Source organism: Cololabis saira, chromosome 10, assembly GCF_033807715.1.
Source record: "Cololabis saira isolate AMF1-May2022 chromosome 10, fColSai1.1, whole genome shotgun sequence".
Taxonomy (NCBI): domain Eukaryota; kingdom Metazoa; phylum Chordata; class Actinopteri; order Beloniformes; family Belonidae; genus Cololabis; species Cololabis saira.
Window position 1 is genome coordinate 21,517,107 of NC_084596.1, and position 12,235 is coordinate 21,529,341.

General features: G+C 39.8%; 1 protein-coding gene across 1 annotated transcript in view; it reads right to left on the reverse strand.

Moving 5' to 3' along the window:
- The window catches only part of clstn2a (calsyntenin 2a), a 164,885-nt gene that overhangs the window by 73,205 nt on the left and 79,445 nt on the right, over positions 1 to 12,235 (reverse strand). The gene's annotated exons all lie outside the window — the stretch shown is intronic.

The following is a 12,235-nucleotide window of genomic DNA, read 5'->3' on the forward strand; positions in this document are numbered from 1 at the left end:
GTCCAATATGGCTCTTTCAACATTTTGGGTTGCCGACCCCTGGGCTAGGTGAAGGGGCTTGGGACCCAGGATACGCTGGTAGGAACTAAGTCTCTCAGTTTGCACGGGAATGTCCTGTAACCCCCCTTATGAGCTGGGAGAGGTGGCTGTGGAGCAACCCTGGATGGATGGGTGGAAATATGTGTAAGTCAGCGTGAGTTTTACTGTTTACGTGAATGTGCACTTTTCTTCCAAAGCAGTGACAGTGGATAGTGTCAGACAAAGGTTCCTTAAAGGGGACCTATTATGAAAAACACGTTTTTTCTTGCTTTAACATATATAAAGTGGTCTCCCCTCAGCCTGCCAACTCAGAGAAGGAGGAAAGCAACCAAATTCTGCAGTGTCTGTACAGCCGCCCGTGTGATGTGGCTTCTACGAGCCGTTCAGATTCTGCTGCCGTCGTTACTTAACGACGGGCGCGATTTACATCGGTTGGCCTCCGATGCGTGAAACCACGCCCACAACTAACTCCACCGGCCGGAGCTTCCGCCATTTTTCCGTAGCAGTGTATCGCGTCATTAAGGCAGCCAATCAGCACAGTGCCTCATTATAGCCTCCCCGCCCACTCAGAATCCCACATAGGTAATGAGGTTAGAGAATGAGATGATAAAGACATGGCTCAGAGGCTGAATTTCTAATTTATTTAGCAAAAACAATCAAAAGCTTGTTTTTAAGACATTCAAGGCCTGTTTAAAATAGGTATTAGATGCCATAATAGGTCCCCTGTAACTTTCAGCATTGTGCCCTTGTACAGTAGAGGTATACTGCAGCTCTCTACATAACAATGTGAAGAAACAGGCGATGGATGTCAACGGCCAACATACTCGAGTTTCATTTTTTGCAAATCTTACATATTAAATTATTGAAATTCCGCTCTTTCCTCCCACCAGTGCCTTAGGTGGGCCGGTATGCAGTACCAACACTTTTAAATCTCTCAGCATACTGCACTTTTTTCAAGAGTAGGGTTCGTACCTTTTCCCGGTTTCCCCCAATAGTCAGAACCCACCTCCGACCTCTCCACACTTTACAGCTAGTTTTTTAGTTGATAAAAAAAAAAAATCTATAGCCTCAAAGAAACATTTTGTTTTGACGCAAAGTGCTTGCCGTCCACGTCGTGGTGTACTTCACGTTGCGTACACGTTCAAGTGGATGTAGGTGCTTCAGATGAGAGGAGAAGTGGAGAGAAACCACTACGACTGTGATGGTGACCATGGACTATTTCATATTCAACATGTTAATGCAGAGACTCTGTGTATGGCTAGTCAATATATTGAGTTTTGGAAGCATATTTTCAGGTAAAAGGTACAATTATATGAATCAAGTGGCATGACTTTGCACAGGCCAGGCCCTAATACTGAAAAATAATCTATTTTACAGAAGGAAACAGTAATATGTATTTATTTCTTTATGTTTTTTGAAGTGCTTTTATTTTATATAGCACCCTGAAGGTAAAAGTTAATAAATGTGGCTCTGTGACACTTTCAATTTTGGCTCTTGTGGATTTGATTTAAAACTGGCTTTGTTCTTTGTCATTTCTGTACAATAAAATGATAGATAAACAGACGGACAGACATATCATTCCTGATTTGTCCCCTATAGGCATGCATCATTGCAGGTCAATAGGGGGAGTACCAGCACTTATTTTCCTCCACTTAAAGCACTGGTTCCCACATGTATGCCTTAAATGAAGACAGGACAGGCCAAATTTCCTGCTGGTCCATACTAATTACTGACAATCAATGCCAACTCAAGATTTCTGAACACCAATAGGTGGCTATTTTTACCAGCTAACTCACAACCTAGTGCTTCCTCAAGAACATTGATCGATATTAGTAAGGAAGCCACACACACACATTTTCCAGATTTGTGAATATTAATAGATTTTTAACAACAGCCTTATCAAATAAAAACTCATAAGCGCGTACGCACACAGTCTCTGCTTACTACAGGAAAGACACATACCATTACAAGAAACCAGAAAAGATATTGAAAATTACCTGCTGCCAAGAAATGTGAGAGAAACCCAGTGGAAAAAACAGGGGGGTAATGGTCTGATAATGCAATGGGCTGAGTCTTTCATAAAATCAATCAAAGGCTAAGAGGTTGTCTGACGCTGAGAGGAATTTAACAATACATCGATGACAGAGTTTCAGTCGAGCATTGCTAGATGTGTAATTACTCCGACCATCTCATATGGATCCAATTAGCTTGCCTCAACAGTCGTGAGACGGGTTGATCCTGACCATATGAAGTTATCGAGTTTCCCTGTTTGCCAAAGTTTTCCAGTAAAAGTGTGACTGAGGATTGTGGGTAAGTCTTTTTAGCAATTATACAAAGGCCCTTTTTCTTGTTAGACTCAGTAATGAACTATCCTGTTAAATATGCAGGAGTTTGACTAAAACAAGGCAAAAATCCCACTAGGCTCTTCTCACACAATGTCTGGCAATACATTTGTGAGGAGGAAAACCTTAAATAACTCTAAAGGAAGAAATTAAACACACTACTTGTTAGGTTGTTGACAACAGAAGGCTGAGAACTGAATGAAAAAAAGCAATCATGGAAGAATTGCATATATAAGCAGACACAAAAATATAATCATACATTATCAATGTTTAGTCATGAACACATTTTCTAAAACTCCTCAAGTCTGAATAACAATCCCTGCAGGAAGACCTGCTGGCAGGCATGAGAGCAAACATCGGGGCAAGTGTGCAGGTCAAGTCGAGTGAGTGTAGAATCAATAACTTCTGGCAAACAAGACACAGCATCACTCTAGTTTGTAACATGATGATGTCAGTGACTCAGAAAGTATGATCTGGGTCAGACAATGTGTCAAGACGGTCAAATATTATGATAGATTGTGATAAAAGAGGGGCAAGAAAATAAAGCGAACAGAGTTTTATATCAAAGCCAGTGCCCTGTAAAAGAGTTAAAGAAATTGAGAGAAATAGCATGAAAAGAAAGAGCTTATCCAAACAAAACTACCGTAATTCCATACTAGGGATTTGTGTGTATATCCAGCCTGTTCTCGAATGCACTGTGTTACAGAGCAACTCTGCAAAGCATTAGTTGCAGATTAAACGCTGGAAAACTGTAGGATGCCATTTTTTCTTTGTGAGAAAAATCTTTGTGAGATTCCTCGCCTGAAAAATACAGAGAAAATTGATCTTTCTGACATGCTACAACGTTGCAAAGCAATATCTTAAACCCAAACCACAATCTGTGTTTTGTTATGTAAATCTAAGAATGCAGGATGTTTGGTCTTGCAGCTGGTTGAATTGTGAAGCATGTGTTCAGAGGATTATAATGCTTAAAATCAGTTGAGACTTTCCTTCTGTCCGTGTTTCCCTACGTTTTTAAAATCAATCAAGATTTGAAAATCATCTAGTCTGCAGTCAACCCACGCCAAATTAACCGCCTGGGTTGAGTAGGCACCAGTACAGTAGTGCTGCACCTGGTGCAGCTGGCTCAGATTATTTATATATATATATACACACAACCAGGTACAAAAATACTAACAGTGCTGTTATGTGTTATTACCCAAATTATTCCATCTCCATGCTCAGCCTCTAGAATGCCAGACCAAAACCAAAACAGTATTTCCTCTCATAAGTTTGAACATTGTAAGCACTCTGACGTGAGACTGCTTTTGATCACTGCTGCCATCAGTTTTATGATCGTCCATCCTGGCTGCTGTAGAAACATGGAAGTGCAACTTGATGAACTTCATGGAAGTGGATCTGCTGAATTTGTAGATATAAATGACTCATTTCAAAGTTACAATACCGGTGATTCTTGTTTTCAGGGATGCTAAACTAATGAAAACATGTTTATTAATATCAGATTTCTGCCAACACATCAACCCAAAAGTATACATTGTAAAATAGTTGTGCTAGTTTTTCTGAACTAGAATTCTGAACTAGAATTAAAAAAAAATACTGAATAGACATTTATGGGAGATTAAAATATATATCTCGCCCCTCCATCCAAGTAGCCAGAGGTTTGCAGATAGAACAGTACAGTATCAAGCCAACCCTGTCTAAGAACTGATGTAAGCGCAGTTGAGGCTCAACCTTATCATGAGCAGCGATGGAGGAGAAGGATATCATTACAAAACATTACTAGGGAAATGAGTTCCCTTAACTGGATGGCCAAAAACTCTGTTATGCCATATTTACACCGCGGGGCTTTCAAGTGACCCAGTTCTGATTTCTTTCCTCCTGTGTGGAACAGAACAGATATGACCTCTGGACATGTAAGCAGTACAAATTTGCATGGATTCTGATATTTTCAGATCAGTTTCTGGCCTCATTCATATTTGGAGATAAATCCGAAATTAAATGCAAGAAAAAATAAGATTAGAAGTTAGAAGACTTACTGGATTCTCTCCATTAATACAAGTAACACATCCTTAAAAATGCAACTCGGCTGAGCAACAGAAAATAAGTCCATGTACTACTCTTCTATTCAACGAGCTTTCATTTTAAACAGCACCTATAAGGGTGTTTCCCCAGCGCTCAACTGGTGTAAATGCAGGGACCCGAAATGCGTTGCTTTAAAAAAAAAAAAAAAAGATGTGAGTAACTCGTAAAGGTCATTTAAGTCAAAGAAGAAGAATAAAGAAAAAGAAAGTGGTGAGACTTTATTATCTTTATTGCTATTTGTGTAAGCTTTTAACCAGTAAATCAGACTTAATCAGTTATACATATGACCTATTTAGAAGGCGTTAAGGTTGGCTGGCTTAACATCTATATTATAATTAAACATAAAAATTAGCTGCAGCATAAGATAGCATATTGTATTTTCTTTATGTAATTATTATTTTATAAATTAAAATACTGCAAAGAGGTGTTCATACTCCATACACATTATTGGCTACCTGCTAAGCAATTAATCTAAGAATGTTAATAACCCAGCTTCATAGTTGTTATTTTATGTCATTATTTAGGGCCCACCTGGCAACGTGCTGAATGAATGCTGCTTGCAGTGGATGGAGACCCAGTCTTTTCATAGTAGTAAGTGATCTAAAGATGGTCTTTGATGTTCTGTGCCTCTTACATGCTGCAGACATGCCAGACTATTACCTGGGAAATGAGCATCCACTACCGAAATTTACCCACTTCACAAAGTGGACACAAAGGAAAGGGAGGAGGTAAGTGATACCCAGGCGAAAGTAATGCGTCCCTCTCCTCCTCAGGGCAGAGAAACAGATACGTGTGGTTTGATCAGACTGTTGTTTCAATATCCTCTCTTATCCTTTGATGGTCCATCACATCATCTCTCTCCACTCTCTCAATCTCTCTTTTACAAACACACACACACTGCATATCACTGCTATCTGGGTCTACTTTATTGTACCTCTTTCATCGCTTCCTCTCGCACCACCTGTCTTTTTCTGTCCCTCTCCCTATTTGTCCCACTTCTTCTTTTGTCTCACTGCCTTTGAAGTGTGTCACAGCTACTGCGTTGTTGGGTCCTATTGTATAATTAGGATCTCTGCTTTTGTCACTGTGCTGGTAATTTATTAGACAGAGAGGGAATTGGAATGAAAACTGACTGTGAAGATATGTACCGGCACTCATTACTTCTACTTTCTTTGTACAAATGTGGATCTGGTTACTGCAGTTTGTAGTAATGAACCTCGAGCTCTTAAAAATTCTTTTTGAATTAAATCTTTAAAAAAAAAATTAATCTTTAATCCAGAGCTGGACTTTAATCGAGTGATAAATTGAGACTAACAGTCTTACATTTGTATTTCAAATCTCAGGGGACCTAAAACATTTCTTTATATAATTTTCTTTTGGATATAATTGAAGCGTTATTGCATTGAATTCAGTTAAATTCAATTGTGTTTAGTTCAAGTGTATCTTCCTTAATTCGTTTTCTGTGTGTGTGGTTCAAAGCTCAATTACAAATGAGGGAAGCCAAGAGAAAAGAAAACTAACATTCATTCAGAAGATGTTAGCCAGGATATTTAAATGTTGTTCTTTTTATAAACTCTCTTTTTAAAAGGATTTTAAGATTGTGAAGAAATAGTGGCAGAAATGGGACATACAATGTAAATCAGTTCAAATGCTTGCTACTATTAACCAGCGGTTCTGTTGCTGTTTTGCTGAAATCGTTATTCTCCATTTTTGTGACATCAACACCATATAGTTACAGTAATATAAATGTTAGATGGCACTTCCAAAAAAAATCATAGTTATCAGCACACACTCCACGGGACGGTAGTACGAGGATGTTTATGAAGACATAAACTAGTTATTTTCAATCATCCAGTGTCACTTCACCCACTAACTTCTTAGTGTTTCATTTCTATGCTGCAGCGGGTGTGAGGCCGACCTCGGGAGTCATGGAAACACATGGGCCATGTTTCCTCTTCTGTAGAAATCAACATTTACCTCACTGGAGTGTAGTTCTTCCTTTTCCAAGTTTATGCAACACATGTTCATCACTATTGTTCACTCAGTTTATGGGAACATCCACCACCAAAGTTTAAACCGGACTTAGTTCTTGAAGGCTCTTCACCTTTTATCTTAATTTCTGGGACAGTCCAGTCACAAATCACTGGTGAATCCCTCCCGTCCTCTGGGCTGTTTGGGTCTTTTGTCTAATGAAATGGGGAATTTATACTTCCACGTCAGTGCGACATCGTAGATTTGCCAAAGCTGAGGATCTTGGAGAAGATTCTTGTAGGTTTCTTTTTTGCACCTGTTTTTCTGCTGCAGAGGAAACTCATTTCAGCCAGTTGTGCCTGCAATCTTGTTGTCTCGGTTTCTAGCCACAGTGAGTGACCATAGGTGAGGGTAACATGGGTGAGAGTAAACCTTGTCTTTTCCCTGGTCTTTTGGCTCAGCTCCCATCTCATCAGATCAGTACAGACTCCACAATATTCTGGATGCTGCAGTAATCTGCCCATACAGTAGCTCCGTCATCTCCCCACTCATAAACAACATCAAATAACAGAGAGTCTCACAAAACAAAAGGTATAATCCTAATTAAAACAAAATAAATGTTGTTGAGAGACAATGTCTCTCTTTCTGTTTATTTAAAACACATTTTTGTTCCATAAAATCTAGTTGGATTTTCTAGGCATGTTAACTTCATTATTCAAGTGGACATCAGATGCTAATTTCCAGCAATGTTTATATTATCTATGGTCCATCTATTGTATATTATATTTGCACCCAAAATATGTAGTAATCATCAAATCATCTGTAAGAAGAAAAAGCTGATCAATCCCCCTCCTGTATGCTGTTAAAAATTTGTTTTTTAAATTAAATGAAAGTGGTGTGAATATACAGTACATCTATACTGGCTATACTTGAACATAACTCTTAAATGTCAATTGTCAATAAAATTCTTTATCTTGATTGAAATCTGCAAACAAGATCTTTATTTTCTACAATTTTAACGCTACACATAAGATCGTAACATCAGATTTCATACCGTATATATTTGAATGATTTTGAATACATGTGAATTTCTTGAAATAACAAGAGAAACAAATGAAAAAGTGAAAGGTCAAAGTCATTAATAATTCATGTATTATGAAATTGTTTTTTGATTACTCTTTTATTTCATATTTTCTATCTTGTTTTTATTTGCTTTGCAGAGAAGAGCAGGAGGGGTTGTCTGTGCAGAGCTTCTGCAGATGGTCTCTGGCGAAACTGACAAGATTGACCCCAAAACCCAGTCAAAAATAAAAAGCAAAGGAATTGATGGATGGATTATCCTGTTACGGACAAACTGAAAGTGTTGGCTTGAAATGTCATAGCAGCCTTTAAAATGTCAAAACATCAGTGCAGACGTTTCCCTTTATTCAGCAGGGCAGCATGAGGGAGGGTGGAGAGGAACTGGCGCTAGTGAGATCCAGGTTACGTTCATCTGACAGACGTAGAAATTGAAGAAATGCAATTTAAAAGCAATGGCAAAAGTTAATTTATGTAATTCACTCAATTTTTAAAGAAATATCTTCACTTCAAAAGGTGACTAATAATTATTGTAAAGTTGATTTATGATGGCTGCACAGAAATAAACAACCTCCTCTATCCAATGAACGTTCTACTGAGATGAATTCAAACGATCCTCATGAGTATTCTTTCCTTCCTTCACAGCGTGTATTACAGTAAGATGCAATCCTTCATTAAAATCTCCCTTTATGTGTTGCAGAGCTCAAGACCATTTCTGAATTTTAGAGTGTAAATTTAACTTGAAAGGTTGTTAGTTGTTATAGTTTTAAAGTTATTCAATAAATGTCACAACTGTTCACCATTGCAAAATCCCAGATATACTTGCAGTTCAGACCGCATCCGCATCATGGCCGCCTCGCGTGTCCTGCGTTTATTTGACGCGTCGACGTGCACGTTCTCAAAAAGACACTGAACACGTACGCGACCTGCAGTTCTCGCTCTGGCCGCGAGTGGCGCTGGTCCCGGTCAGATACCAGCTGGTTTCTGCTTTGAATCTTGAGAGAACCACCAACAGTATTCACCACACAGAAGACTGAGGGAACCAAAGCGTGCTCTTTACTGGGTCGGGCTTAACAGCTCATTTGCATTCACAGTGAGGAGGTGATTCATAAGAAGTACAGTTTAGCAAAGCTAGGCGGAGAAGCCTGCAGACGCACACATGCGCTCCTGCTGGCCCGCTGACATGGTGCTGTGAGCCGCCAGCCGCTGAGTGGTGCGTTTCTAATACTGCAGAAAGCAATAGAAGGAGAGTGTATTGCCCTTCCTAAACTTCAACTTGTATGGAAGTATAGAAATGGTAATAAGCTTGCTTAAGCTTCCTCCTCCTGAGATCTGCTCTGTTTCAAGCATAATCTATTTGTTCTTTCTTTTATCTGTTTCAGAAGGAAATAAAAAAGGGGAAATCAGCAGCACTTTTTCCATTATAACCCCACGCCCTCTTGAAAAAGAAAAATGCAGCAAAATCTATTTTTTTCTGATTTAAAAATATAGTGGAACTGGGGAGACAGAAACTAGGATAGAACTGCATTCTTTTTGTTTTCTCCTTTTGACTGTGATTGATGGAACTCTGCGACGAGGAGGCAGGCACATGATTTCAGAGCGCCAAGTGGGGTGTAAAAATGGCTAGAGTTATTGTCTTCTCAGAGAGTCTGCCGCTGATTTTAAGACCCGATGACCTCATCACAGAGAGCACTGCTCATGAAGAAGCAAAGCGCTGGAGAGCCTGGCTGAGCTCAGAGTGTATTTTCACAGTCTCAAAAAGTTTGTGGATAATTTACACCATAAAATGCCTCTCAAGCAGGAAACAGCAGCCTATGCACTGTGCTTGCCACTGAGCTTGGGGCTCAGAAGAGCAGACAAGGGGGCAGTGGCACAAATTGCGTTCATGTTTGTGCAAGTTGCTAGGCAGCCAAAAAACTTTCAGGGAGTGGTTGGAAAATATTGCGCAGTTTTTTGAGTTTCTCAAAAGATGAGGAAGTGTCCGTGATAGCCTCAGACATAAAGACATGTTGGGAGAGTTTAGACTCATCCGGGGGAAGCAGCTGCATCACTGACGGATTTCAAGTGTACTTCAGGCTGAGTCGGGAGACGTTTGACAGCTGCTGCGGTGAAAAGACTCACAACTGGTGCACGAGAGAGGCAGCTGATCCCTTCAGAAGAACATTTTACGGTGAAAGCAGAAAAAAAACATGATTCTACAAACTACTGTAATTAGACACAGAAGGGAGGAGAGCTCGTCGCTTCTGCTTCCGACAAACTGGATCAGTACTTTGATGTTTATGACAAAATAGGCAGGTGTTAAGACTCACAGGTTATGAGCTCTTGGTTTAATCTAACTAATTCAGATTGATGAAAGTTTCTGTCTCTTACTGACTTTGATGTCAGTTGTGGTTAAAATGCAGGAAGTTTGTTTTTAATTTAAAAAATGGTGAAAGAACCCCAGAATCTTAATCCAATAAACACCTTCCTAGGTTTGCCTCCTGATTTTTAAACGTAACCAAGCACCCATATATATCCTGCCTGCTGGATTAGAGTCACAATTATCATTTTTGTGACTTGAAAATAAAAAACATAGTTGGGAACTCCAAGGCCAGGAGAGAATGAGCACTGACAATGGCCTGAATCTGGATCAGCGAGTGTAGGCGACTACCTGATATGCAAGGATACAATGATACCAGAAAGGAGCGTAGGAGCTGAACACAAGTTCAGTGAACTTCAGTAACTTTAATAATGAGAATTAAAAGCACTCACACACACATCCACAGCACTCGCATACCTGCCCAACTAACAGGATTAATAAAACGGTTTCATTTGCGACAGCTCCTGGTGATGACTCCCTCCTATCATTTTCTCCTCACCTCCTCTATTTTCTCTCAGCTATCCATTCTTACTTTCCCTCCAGTTCTTCAACTACTTTTCTTCCTCTACCCTATGTGAGATCTGCAAGGGAAACAGCAGACATTACTCTGGTACCATGATGAATGGGGAGAAGGTGTGGACCTGCTGACTGTGGCCTTGAGATAAAGAATAAGCAAATTAAACTGCGTGCCTGCCTCGGAGCACCCTGTAGCCCACTGCCACTATTCTCAATGCTAATTTAATTGTATGTGCAGATTCACCAACAGCACATAGAAGTGCACCCTTCGACCTTTGTGCAAGGATTGTTTTGGGGCTCAGGCGGATACAAAGTAATAACAAATGTAACTCCAGGATGTCTCAGTGTATATTACTTCACCTGGGCACACAGTGGGTAGTTTACATCAAAGTGAAATGCAGAGCTGCAAGGGAGGGCAGGACAGAGGCAAAGACATGCGGGGAAAAGGAGGTGAAACATAAAAAGGTGAGCTAAGAAGTGAAAGTGAGGCACTTTGAGGGCAGTGCCAGGAGATGAGAGAGGATATAATGAATGACTAGAGAAAACTAGAAGAGTAGAGGAAATAGGCAAGTGCTTTGTAATCCTAGTCTGTTTTCCCACACTGCAATTAATGTGGAGCCTGAAGGATAGCTCACTCCTTTCTGCCGTAAAACAAAACCTGGATTGATGAAAGTGTCTACAGTGCAAGACTGGCTGTATATGAGCTCACTGGGAGCAAAGTGTCGAGATTGTGAGGAGGAAGAAGGATTGCTGGATTGGGAAGGAAGGAACTCGGTGCTACCTGGAGAGAAAGACACAAATTTGGGCATCGTCTGAGAAAAAAAAGGAAATTACAGGGTATTTTGATTCTCTGAAGTCGGGGTTGATGCGGATGCTGGGGGTGGTGAAGGTGTGGGTGTTTGTGCAAAACAGAGGGTAAGCCGAGACAAATAAATTAGGAGCTGCTCTTTTATGGCCATTTTTTCCTGTCTCCTTGGCAGCTATTGTACTGGTTTCATTCATACAATGAAAAACATTCAGGGAGAGAAATATCACCAGTCAGGGACTTTTCTGTCTTTGTTTCTTGGGTGATATCTCACCAGGGTTGACCTTCTCAAATAAACAAATCACGTATTAACCGGGGGGGGGGGGGCGTTGGGCGTTGAAAAGTTGAAAATGAATTTCAACTTTTGCTTGTGTACATGTCATGGTGACGTTAAACATTCTTCGCTTCACAGATCTGTTTACGAGACCTGGGAATCATTGTTGGACTCCACACAATCAGAAGGAACAATACCTAGAAAAGATTATTTTCACTGTCCATATTTTGTGCATATAAAATATGTCTTCATTAAGTTCTTTTTGACAAGTACATGCAGTACCTATAAATAATAAATAACCCATATATCTTGTTCAAACCTGTGTAAAGAAGGAAAACCAGATAAAATCTGAATCAGGAAGAAGACTATTTCAGACTTTACGAGGCATGCTTTATAATCTACAAAACAGCTTACACACAAAAATTATTAAATAAAAAAATGGCACTGGCATTAGAACAAAAAGACAAAGAAAAAAAGGAAAAGAGAGGGAGGAAATAGCTGAGTTATCGTTATAGTTGTCAGCACTTTGATTAATGGGAGTCATTTTGCCATAATGAGCTGTTAAGCGTTAGCTGCCAAAAGCGCCTCGTTTGACTTTGGATCCCAGAATACTTTGTGTAATTATAAAAGCGTCGTCCGTCCTCTCCGTCTTCCTGTTACTGTCCTGTAAAAGTGTGTGATTCCAACTCTCGTTAGATAACATAATCAGCTCTTGAAACTATCAGCTAAATATGAAATGTGTGACAAGGTTGACTGATCATTATTACATA